The 12,567-nt window shown below is 29.2% G+C and overlaps 1 pseudogene; it reads left to right on the top strand.

Moving 5' to 3' along the window:
• Nucleotides 1-4,968: 4,968 nt before the first annotated feature.
• On the top strand, nucleotides 4,969-10,698 carry LOC145613977 (protein FAR1-RELATED SEQUENCE 5-like; annotated as a pseudogene).
• Nucleotides 10,699-12,567: the final 1,869 nt, after the last annotated feature.

Here is a 12,567-nt window from a genome sequence, read left to right on the forward strand (position 1 = left end):
GGATCGTTAAGGGTGTAACCTTTAACTCATGAATGGTTTACAAGTTCCTAAAACTTGTTGGCGACTCTTTTACTCTCTTTTCTTTCCCTTTGGACGCCACCATACTTAAGTGTATGATCACAGTGGGGTTCAAGCTTGAGGTTATGATGCTTGAAATATTCCCCAAAGAAGGGGATTCCTTCGGCAATTTGGACAAGGTCATGAGAAAGGACTGAAAGTAAAAGGGGACCATTTCAAGTATTAGTTTCTAGGATAAACATATCAACAGTGACATAAATATTAGAAACATGATTTGAATCCAAAATTAAAAGGGCAATGATACTAGTATTAGCACACAAAATATCAATTTGGTTAATTATTTTGTTTAAGTAGATGACTTAGTTTTAAATAATTTGATTTCAAATTTAAAATTTTGAAGTTGAAATTCCAGTTATCTCCAAATAGCAAAATAATTTTAAATAAAGGATTTAAAGATCTCAATTTTTCCTAAATAGTAATTTTGGAATTGAATGTTAATATTTGTAATTCTAGATTTGAAATCAAACATTTTATGAATAGGATCGACTAACAGTATTCAAATGAAATTATTAATTCAATTTCGAACACTTTTGAACTAATACAACCAACTAGTTGAGAGTGAGGGATAGCTCAACTGGTTAGAGCTCCTCTCCCGGTTCCTGAAGATCTTGGGATCGATTCTCATCACCTGCCCTTGTGGCTCTCTAAACAACAAAAAAAAAAAAAAATAGTTAAAACTAACATCTAATGCAACTATCAAAATGAACCAACAGATTAACGAGACGTGTGCATACTTGCATAGCAACTGAACTTGCAATTTATTTAAAAAATTTAATTAATGCGTATCAACATACTTGCATAGCAACTGAACTTGCAATTTATTTAAAAAATTTAATTAATGCGTATCAAGTATCTCTCCCCTAGCAATACATTTACCCTGGCTTGCAAGAATTATATTTCATATTATTACTAAAATCAACCTTTAATTTTTCACATCATAATTTTCTTTAAATTTTATGCACCCTCGACTATTGAATTTTACCAGAAGCATAGGGAGTTTGAGCTCAACCTCATGGTGAATCTTGGCCAAACATATAATTAGAAGGGCTAAGATTTGAATTTCTAGCCTCTCACTCAATAGCAAATTATTATCCGTACCAATTTATGAATAAAATAGGGTTTTTTTTTTTTTTTTCTTTTTTCTGTGCAAGTAGAATATGATTGTTTTTCCTTGTAAAAAAAAAAAATGATTGTTTTAGGAAAATGCTATACATTTTGCCTCAAAAAAAAAAAAAAAAAAAGGAAAATGCTATACATAGCCCTTTAGGGATACATATAAGCATTACATACACACTAGAAAATCGTATAAAAGTTAGGGAATAATAAAAATATAAACAATAATCACCAGTTACGTGTGGTTTTGTCATGAATTCAAGAGTGTATTTAATGCTTATATATAACACTTAGGGCTACATATAGCATTATCCTTAATTTTAATAAGTGTTTGCGACATGAGGCTTGATTGGTTGACCTAGAGGAAATCCTCCTATAAATTTCTCGTGAGTTGTGACAATCCAATAGACCTTAGAATAGAAATAAAATACAGGTCGTGTTTGGTGAATAGCTTAAAACTGAAAGCTGAAGCTAATTATGTTAGCTGATTTTGACTAGCTAATTGTATTAACTGATTTGACTAACTTATTTTATTAGCTGATTGTATAAAAGTGTTTGGTAAATAGCTGATAGCTTAAAGTTGATTGAGCATGTGAAATAATCAATAAGCTAATTGTGGGGAAGGTAGTTTAGGTAGGATTTTAAATTAAATGGGGGTATTAGTGTCATTTCACCATAAATTAAAATAAGCTAATTTAGAAGCTTTTTCAAAAAGAGCTTATTTAGTATTTTAGTGGAATAAGCTCTTCAAATAAATTTCCCACAAACACCTTGAATTAGCTTATTTAATAGTCAATAAGCTAATTTTGCTCAAATAAGATATTTATCAAACACAGTCTTAGACAGAGGGAATGGTTCAAAATTCCAAGGGAACAATGGAACAGAAAGAAGTACAAATTCACGAGTAGTGATGGAAATTATTGATTGCATATAATAATTAGAGTAATAGTATTAGTATAGTGTGCATTAGATGAATGAAAACCAGCTAGAGGCTAAGATGAAATAGTTTACGTACAATGTCACGAGCATATATTATAAAATTGGGTCCAACTGACGTCTTCTAACACAACACTGGTTTTGCAGAATGCCAATGCTGTGGGCTTCTTTCCTGGTTTGGGCGAATCAACAAACAAAATTATACAAAAACAGGTTTAGTTATTCTGGAGTAATAGTCTTAATTTTGTCTATTTGCCTCAATATAAAACATGCCTGTATGATTGCAAATTATAATCTGAAAAATAAAATAAAAGATAGGCCGCAGTTTCTTCCTCACGGATCTTTCTACCAACGTACGTTTCATAGGGCCAAGAGTCTTGTCAGCTATAATCCCTATCATATGCTAATTATTACCCATTTGGTCAAGGTCTAACTATTTAAGAGCGTGTAAGGATCGGCATTAGATTATAATTTATAAGTGCAATACTCCCTCCGTCCCTTTATTACATGTCTGTATTCTTTTTTTGGGTGATTAAAATTAAGTGTCTATTTCTATTTATAGGCTGTACTTTTTGCCAATATTATTTTTGTTTTGATGATTTGTCATCATTTTTCTTTTTCTTTTTTGTACTTTACATTAATTTTCAATACTTTCTCTCTTCTAATTCTCAACAACTTTTTTCTTTCTCTCTATCTCTCTCTAACCCCACATGCATATTTGTACTCCCAATTTTTAGTTTTTAGGAATCTTTAGCTTTCTTAATTCCCGTGCAAAATGAAAAATAGGCACCTAATAAAGGGACGGAGAGAGTAGCTTTTAGTTATTTGATTAAATACTCCCTATATATTTAAATAAGTGAAACGATTTTTTATACACGTATACCACAAGATGTAACTAGAAATAAAATGCATTCAAGTTGATTACTTGATTAGTCACCCGACTATTGAGAAGAACGATGTTGGTGTTGAAAACAAAGCATTTGATAACATATTAACCGATTAATGATAGAAACAAAATAAATAGAAACACAAAGGCCCACTTTTAAGAAAAACACACTCTTTAGAAATTACGTGCATGAAATTCATTATTTTAGGAAGATGTACCATAAACTACTTAATTAAATAAGCTTAGATTAAGAATTTGAATAATCACGGTCTGTGAGAAAGAACACAATAGCTAGAAATTTCCGATTCTTCTCGTCTAGGTGAAAAAAAATCACGAGCTATCACAAGTCTCTTTCAGTATTTACCTCCTCGATGATGTTTGAGAAATATTGTCTTATTTAATGCCAATTTTAACAATTAAATAGCTGCCTTTGCTCATCTTGTCAATGGTATAGGAGGTATGATACAGTTTGTATTATCATGCATGAACGTATGAAACAATAACATAACCAAGCTATTTTAATTTGATTTACCTCTTTTAATTTGTTTTGTAGATGTTCACCACCTATATCAATAAAAACTTGATCCAATACTCACAAAGGCTTATAAACTGAGAGTGAGGGATAGCTCGATAGCTTAAGTGGTTAGAGTTTTCCTCCTAGTTCTAGGATATCCTGGGATCGATTCTCACCCCTACCCTTGTGGCTCTCTAAAAAAAAGGCTTATAAACTTAATCAACTTGTGTAAGAGCTCTACAATTTTGAAAAATGGACGACAAAGTCACACACCTCGACCAAGCTAGGTAATGATTCCCTAAGCAGGTTGTGACATTCTTGCTAAGAGGTAGATCTCCGGAGCTAGACAATTGAACCCAGGGTAGGTAACTCCATTCATAGTTTAATTTCAAATGCTTATCCTAGGGGCATGGTATCTGCGAGCGAGCTGAGGCTATTAAATCCCTTGGACGGATAACATAACTTCAAATTGCTCATAAATTCGTTGTTCGTTCAAACCACAATTTTGGCCCTTCATAGAATTCTTGACTTTATCTTAACTTTGAAAAGACCACTTGATCTTTAAGATGGTTAACTCGAGAGTTTGCCAGGCACCCAAGATTAATTTGTTCATATGAGGCCCATGTAGTGCACAATGAAAGTAAATTAAAAATGTAGAAATTAAGAGGTATGACTAAGAAATAACAGAACGTTTTGCGTGAGACCGGACTCACGTGAGTCCGGGCTCATTAATTAAAAAGGCGCGGGCCTCACCAACCCGACCAAAGCCCGCGCGCCATTTTATAAATTGTCTTAATTTTGTCGTTTTCATCATTTTAATCATTTTCATAAAATTTCGAGCGCCGTCATTCACTGAAATTCAACCACTTCATTTTCCCAAAATTTCATAAAATTCAAATCTGCAAAATTCATATAATTCAAATATGCAAATTCCAGAAAAACATGGAGAAATCAAACAATAGGATGATGATTGAAGGAGATTCTGATTCACCTATAGAATCAATTTGCAGCTCAAATACTGCTGAAAAAGGTACAATCTAATTCATAATTTTCTTTGCATGTAATTTCAAATTTCATATAATATTGATTTCGATTTATAATTCGCATGATTTCAGATTGTATTATACCGATTTTGAAATATGAATTTCGACTTATAATTCGCATGCAAGCCAAATTGAATTTCAGATCGTATATATTACATTTCAATTTAATATCAGATCATATTTAAATTGGAGTTAATTTCTACTTATTATTAGCAATTAATGCCAATCGAATTTCAGATCGTAGTTAATTTCAACTTATAATTTGAAATCAGGCCTAATTTATTTTCAAATACTCAGTTTACTATAGTATTCGATCGAATTCAATTTCAACTTATGATTTGCATGCAAAACTATTTTTGATAATTTCATATTGAAATTCAAATATACTAACACTAATGATGAATGCAGCAGATAATGTTATTCTAGAAGAAAATATAAATGAAGAAAGAGATGATGCAGAAAGAGATGAAGATACTGCAAGTATAATAGATATACAGATAATTCTATTTTCTGACTAATATTATCTTAAACCTAACTAAGTTATAATACATGAGAATATTATTATCCTAAAACTGACTATCCATATCTGTTTTCTGACAATAATTATCTAATTCCTGACTAATACATGCTAATTTCTGACTAATGTTATAAATCTTAAAACATTAAATTACTCTATTTAAATATTCATATTATTATTCCTGAATATTATTATCTTTTTTCTGACTAATATTATATTAAACCTGACGAGTTGTAATGTATCAAAATATTATTATTTTTAAACTGACCATACATATCTTTTTTCTGACAAGAACTATCTAATTCCTGACTAACATGATGTAATTACTCTATTTAAATATAGATATTATTATTCCTGAATATTATTATCTATTTTCTGACTAATATTATATTAAACCTGACGAGTTATAATGTATCAAAATATTATTATTTTTAAACTGACTATACATATCTAATTCCTGACTAACATCATGTAATTCCTGACAAGAACTATTTAATTCCTGACTAACATAATGTAATTCCTTGGTATAATAAATTTTCAAACATTTAATTACTGACTATTATTATCTGTTTCCTGACTAATTTTATCTTAAACCTGACTGAGTTAATTTTATTTCTGAATTTAATTCCTGTTTAAGATATGCTAATTCCTGAGTATAAGCAACTGATATCATCAACTAAAACAAAAAAGAAAATAACATCAACCAAATTTCCAAAAATAAAATAACATCAACCAAATTTCCAAAAATAAAATACATAAACTAAATTTTAAAAAATAAAATACATAAACTAAATTTCCAAATTTTATATTACTGAAATGTTATTTAATTATGATAAAGTACAAAACATTGAAAATAAACTACAAAGATAATCTTCCTCAATTTTAATTCTTTTTGCCTCTCTGCATGGATGATTTGCCTCTTCTGTTTTTCTCTTTAATTTGCTGGCTTCTTCTTCAGCAAAAACAAAACGTAATCCATTCAGAAATTCAGCCCAGTCTTGCACCATGCCATTATGAAACCCATAACCCTTATGCCTCATAATGTCATATGCAACCCACCATTCATTTGAATTATGATTTCTTCTTACTGTTTCTGGAATCCAATATTTATAATCCATAATTCATTATAATATCTACATGTACAGTTAAGCATTGCCTGGGCTTTGAATGTGCACCTAGGGAAAATATGCATGCAAAGTATTTCTTCAACAGCCATTGCTGGATGTGCATCTTCTAAGGCGTCAATTGGGTGTGGGATTTGATTAGCCATCTAAACAAAACAAAATGAAAACATAAATCATAACAAAACTCAATAAAACAACAGTAACAAAGGTATAATCATAATACGAAAAAAAATACCTTTTGTAATAGCAGTAGCTAAATTCTTATGAGATTAATTAAAATTTCTAACTGAAGCAGTTTATACGGATTTTTGTTTTTGTTTTTCTGAATACAGTTTGTTAACAATATGGTTACTTATATATAATGTTAAGAATGTGAATAGATGCAGTGTTTTGGAAGAGGGAGAGTCATACCTTTTCAATTATGTCTTTTCATTTATAATTAACCTCTTTTCTAGTAAATTCATTTCATTTTTATTCAATTAATTTTATGTCTGGTAAATGATTTTACGTGTTTTTTGAAAAGAGAAGAGGGAAGGTCATGAGTTATTTAATTCTAATTTCCTGACTATATTTATCTTAAACCTGACCATATCATTTATGTCCTCAGTAATTATTATCTATTTTCCTGACTAATATAACTTTATTCCTGAATATTATAATCTAATTTTTGATTCGAACATTATTTTGATATTTTGACTATTTTTTGTTACTGAAATTAAATTAATATTATTCCTGATTGAAACAAGTTTATTCCTGAAGTATACAATTTAATTTCTGATATATTCAAATTAATTCCTGACGTACATATTTTATTTCCTGACCAAAGAAATCTTAAAGCTGACAAACGTAATCTTATTTCTGATTGAAACAATTTTATTCCTGAAATATATAATCTAATTCCTGATATCATAATATTTTAATACCTGACATACAAAATTTAATTCCTGACAAAACAAAACTAATAAGTGACATAAATAATCTAATTCCTGAAAAAATAATCAACAACATATTATAATCAGATACAAATATTATTATTTCTGACTTATAAACATAATCCTGACTGAGATATTTTATTTCCTGACTAAATGTAAACATAATCCTGACTGAGATATTTTATTTCCTGACTAGTATTTAGTAATTCCTGATTTAAATAATGTAATTCCTGACGACATGATAATACTTAAGTATCATAAATTTAAAGAACATTTATTTACTGTGTATAATATTTTATTTCCTGACAAAAATAAATTATGATATGTTTCATATATACTTTTCTTGCAGATTATTACAAATATGAAAAGGATGAAAACATAAGTAAATGTCTAGCAGGTTATACTGTATCAGACTACAATGAGGGATTTGTTTTATACAAAGCTCATTCAAGGACTGTTGGTTTCAGTGTCAGAAAATCAACAAAGAGAAGAGATAATAACGATCAATTGTATGAGTTTTATTTTAGGTGTTCTAAAGAAGGGCATACAAAGGGTAAAATGAAGATGGCAGCTGAACAAAATTCAGCGGAAATACCCATATTGGGTAAAACTGATGAAAAAAAGAGAAAAGATAGGGAGGTAAATGAGACAAGAACTGGTTGCAAAGCTCATATTCGTTTCAAGAAAACCAAAGAAGGAAATTTCGAAGCTGTTACACATGAGTTGGAACATAATCATGAATTGGTTATAGCAGTTCAACGTAATCATCTAAGATCAGAAAGGCAAATATCAGCACCAATGGGTGAACTAATTGAAAGCATGGTTGAAAGTGGTATCAAACCAATGGATGCTTACAATTATATCACCAATGAAGCTGGAGGAGAAGAATGTGTAGGTCATACTAAGAGAGATCACCTAAACTATGTATCAAGGGTGAAAATGAGTATGGTTGAAGGTGGAGACATGCAGAATGTATTGGATACCCTTCAAGAGAGAGCAGATAATGATCCTTCATTCTTTTATAGACTGAAATTTGGAGAAGAAAACAATGTCGTGAGCTATTTTTGGCGTGATTCTCAAATGCTTGAAGATTTCAAAGCCTATGGTGATGTTTTAATCTTTGATACAACATACAGAACAAACAAATATGGGTTGATATGTGCACCATTTGTTGGTATAAACTGTCACTGGAGAACAACAATGTTTGGATGTGCATTCATAAGTGACGAAAAGACTGACACATTTGTTTGGCTTCTTAAAATTTTCAAAAAGTCGATTTGTGGAATCGAACCAAAATCAATCTTCACTGATCAGGATCTTGCAATGAGTAACGCCATACCAGAGGTAAGAATTTTATTCTTCATAATATATTGTTCCTGGATTAGAATAACTTAATAACTGATAAAAACAGATCAATACCTGACAGAAATTATATAATTCCTGATAAATATCTGTTTAATTCTTGACTAATAATATATATTTCATGTTCATAATTTAATGTAATATAATTCCTGATTAAAAATATATTAATTCTTGACTAAAATAATATAATTCCTGACGAAAAATTATTAATACTAAAAAAAAAAATCAATATATGAATAAAAACCAACAAAACCACATCATTTTAAACCATAACTAAATAAATCTTTTGATAATAAAAACAGGAAATACAGAAACATAAACAAAATAGCATATCATATTTTCCATATATTTTAATGATATTGATTGTGACTATAAATTAACAGAAAAAAAATAAAGAAAAAAACCCTAAAATCTTAATCTTCTTTATGTTCTTCCTCAGATATTAACCTTGTTTTTTCTTTTGATCTTCTTTTTGTTCTTTCTCTTCCTTCTTGTGTTGATCTTCTTCTTTCTGCTTTTTGTTCTGGGTTTCCTGCCATATCTCTTGTGCTCTATTTCTCTTGCTTAGTTCTTCGATTTCATTCTTTTCAACCTTTTCATAGAGCTTCATCAATCCATTCTTCATTCTATCTCTTCTATCCAACAGTTCATTTAACTTTTTTTCAAAGTTATCAATTGCATTTTCTTCTGGATCGTTTGTTGAGGTAGAAGACTGAGAATTGTTTTGCATATTTGACAAATATTGAGGATCGTTTGATGAAGTAGAAGACTGAGAATTGTTTTCCATTTTTGAGGAATATTGCAAAAAAAGTTTGTTGTAGGAGAGAGAATATACCAAAGTACAAAAACATGCAAAATGTATGAGTAAATAATACTTTTATAGACAAAGAAAAAATATTAAAAAAAAAAGATAATTTTTAAATATATTCCTTTTTATTATTATTACATTGTTTTACCTATGTTATCTAATTCCTGAGGAAAAGTATGTAATTTCTGACAAAATAGTTTTAATTCCTGATTATACAAATAATCAAATTGCTAATTTCTAACTCTTATATTGTTATGCCTGAGAAAAATATACTAATATCTTACATAATTTATGTAATTTCTGACTAAATGTTTCTAATTTCTGATTATAATAGTCATATTACTGACTACAGTAATTTTAATTTTGTTGCAGGTTTATCCAAACTCAAGACATAGGCTATGTCTATGGCATTTGCAAAAGAATTTTGTCTCACACTTTGGTACTCTAAAAACAAATCCTGAATTCAAAAATATGTTTCACAAATGCTTAAGTGGATGTGATTCTTAATCTGACTTTGAAGATTGTTGGCACAAGATGGTTCAAAAACATGGGCTAGAGAAAAAAGAATGGTTTGATAGGTTATATGGTCTACGAGATAAATGGTGCACAGCATTGAGCAAGGATATTTTCTCAGCTGGAATTCTTTCATCTCAAAGGGTAGAAGTAACAAACAGAGCAATTTCATTTAAGGCCAACAAAACCACAAAGCTTTTGGAGTTCTTTCATATTTTTGAGGCTACTGTGAAAAGATGGAGAAGCACTGAAAAGAGTGACAACTTCAGATGTACTACTGAGAGACCAAGAACAACAACAAAGATATTAAAACATGCAGCTGAAGTTTATACTCTAAACTTATACAAGGATTTTAGGCTGGAATTTGAAACAAGTCTTGGAGCATATGCAAGAGAAAAAGCCACTTCAATGCAATATGTCAAATTCTTTGATGTTTCTCTTGATGAAGATTATATGCACACCTATCAAGTCATATATTACACTCAAAACAATGAGTTTATGTGTTCTTGTATGTGATTCACAGAGACTGGATTGCTGTGCTTTCACATTATCAAGATAATGCAAATGTACAGCATACATGCTATACCAGAGAGATACATTCTGAAACGTTGGACCAAGCTTGCTAAATCAAACATTTGGGATGGCAGTGAATTAGGTAAGTACATACTTTGTTATTTTAAAATTTATTTCATGTTTATTTAGTATAAAAAAAATATCTTTATTCCCGAGATAAACATTTTAACTACTGTCATAAATAATTTGTTGACATAGATTTTCTCAATGTATAATACATGAAAAAGATAATAATATTACTGATTGAAACAAGTTTATTCCTTAAACATACAATTTAATTCTTGATATATTCAGATTAATTCCTGAATAAAATTTAAAATACCTGACATACATATTTTAATTCCTGACCAAAGAAATCTTAAAACTGAAATAATATACCTTATTCCTGATCCTCTCTAATTTATAATAACTAATTTCTGATTGAAAATTTTTTATTCCTGAAACAATCTAATTCCCATGTAGTCAAAAAATTTTAATACCTGACAAACATAATTTAATTCCTGACAAAACAAATCTAATAAATGAAAAAAACAATCTATTTCCTGAACATAATGAACACTGAACAACATATTATAATATTATTATTCATGAACAAAATATTATAATAACTGATACATTTATTATTATTTCTGATATAAAATCAGATTTATTTTACACATAAAATGATATAAATATTTAAAAACTTATACATTGGTACCACTTCCTCCTTCATTAGGAAGCCTTTCAGTACCATCAGCATTAAAAATTCTAATATAAATGTTATAATGATCATGATAAACATCAAGTCTGTCTCCAACAACTATGTTGTTTGCAGCTACAAAGTTTTCCCATTCACGATCAATCAACATACCACCACAACCTGTATTTTCTGGTATGCTTAAGACTCTTACTTCCCAATGTCTATCTTCTCTGCCATTCTTCCCAGCAAAGACTCTAACAAAGTTCTTGAATTTCAGAAGAAAAAATTTCCAATCATCAGGAAGACCCTGAAAGAAAAAAAAATCAATTTTAATATCATTTAATCTTTACTAAAAACACAAAACAAATTTATAAATTTAAAAGTTAATGTAATATATTTACCATACTAATGCGATCAATTGGTTTAACAATAATTGTACACTTCTCCTTATTTGCGTAGAAATCAGCCATTATTTTGATGATAGATTAGATGAAGAAAAATATAAGTTATTTTTACAAGAATGCACCTTTTATAGAACACAATAGAGGTTGTTATAATATAACTCTTTTAATAGAAAAAACTTAATTTAGAACAGCCTTTAAATAGAAAAGAGTTATGTATGAACAGTAATAATTAATCTGTAATTTAACAGAAAAATTTATTAATTTAGGGCCTGTTCACATTTACTTAATTTCAGTTCAGTTCAGTTCAGTTCAGTTCCAATCAGTTCAGTTCAGTTCCAATCAGTTCAGTTCAGTTTAGTTCAGCTCTTAATTTCCCTCTCACATAAAATATTCATTTCAGCTCAATTCAGTTCAGTTTAGTTCAGTTCAGTTCCAATAAGTTCAGTTCAGTTCAGTTCAGTTCCAATCAGTTCAGTTCAGTTCAGTTCAGCTCAATTCAGTAAATATGAACAGGCCCTTAGTCAAATTAGAATGACTTTTTAATGATGCAATAAATGACTTTTTCTACATTATAATGAATTTTCAATGAGGCAATAAATTACTTTATTCTGTTTTGTAAGACTTTTTGCAATAATTTGACATTTCTACTGACAATTAAAATTTATCAGGAATAATATCAATTTTGTCAGAAAATTTATGGCTGAAACAGAAAATAAAAATATTATCACATAGCTCGTTGCTGACTTTTATTTTCATAATATAAATAATTATATTTCTGATATTATAATATTATTATTCTTATTACTAACAAAAATGTAGTAATCTTTTTTTTTTTTTTTTATTAGGAAATTCAACCACAGATTATTCATTAATAAACACTCCTTGGAGGCAATCAATAACAAAGAATTTTTACAACCTTGTGACAGTATGCCAAGGGAATGAAGAAGCATCAAAAATATGTGATGATGCTTTGGAACAAATGTACAAATCTGTAAGGAAAGTGTTCCAAACAATGAAGAAAAAATTCGTGAACTTGATGAAGAAGAAGAAAGAAGAAATACAGTTAAAGATCCAAAACGACCAAA

The sequence above is a fragment of the Chenopodium album genome, chromosome 25 (genome assembly GCF_948465745.1).
Source record: "Chenopodium album chromosome 25, dcCheAlbu1.1, whole genome shotgun sequence".
NCBI lineage: Eukaryota > Viridiplantae > Streptophyta > Magnoliopsida > Caryophyllales > Amaranthaceae > Chenopodium > Chenopodium album.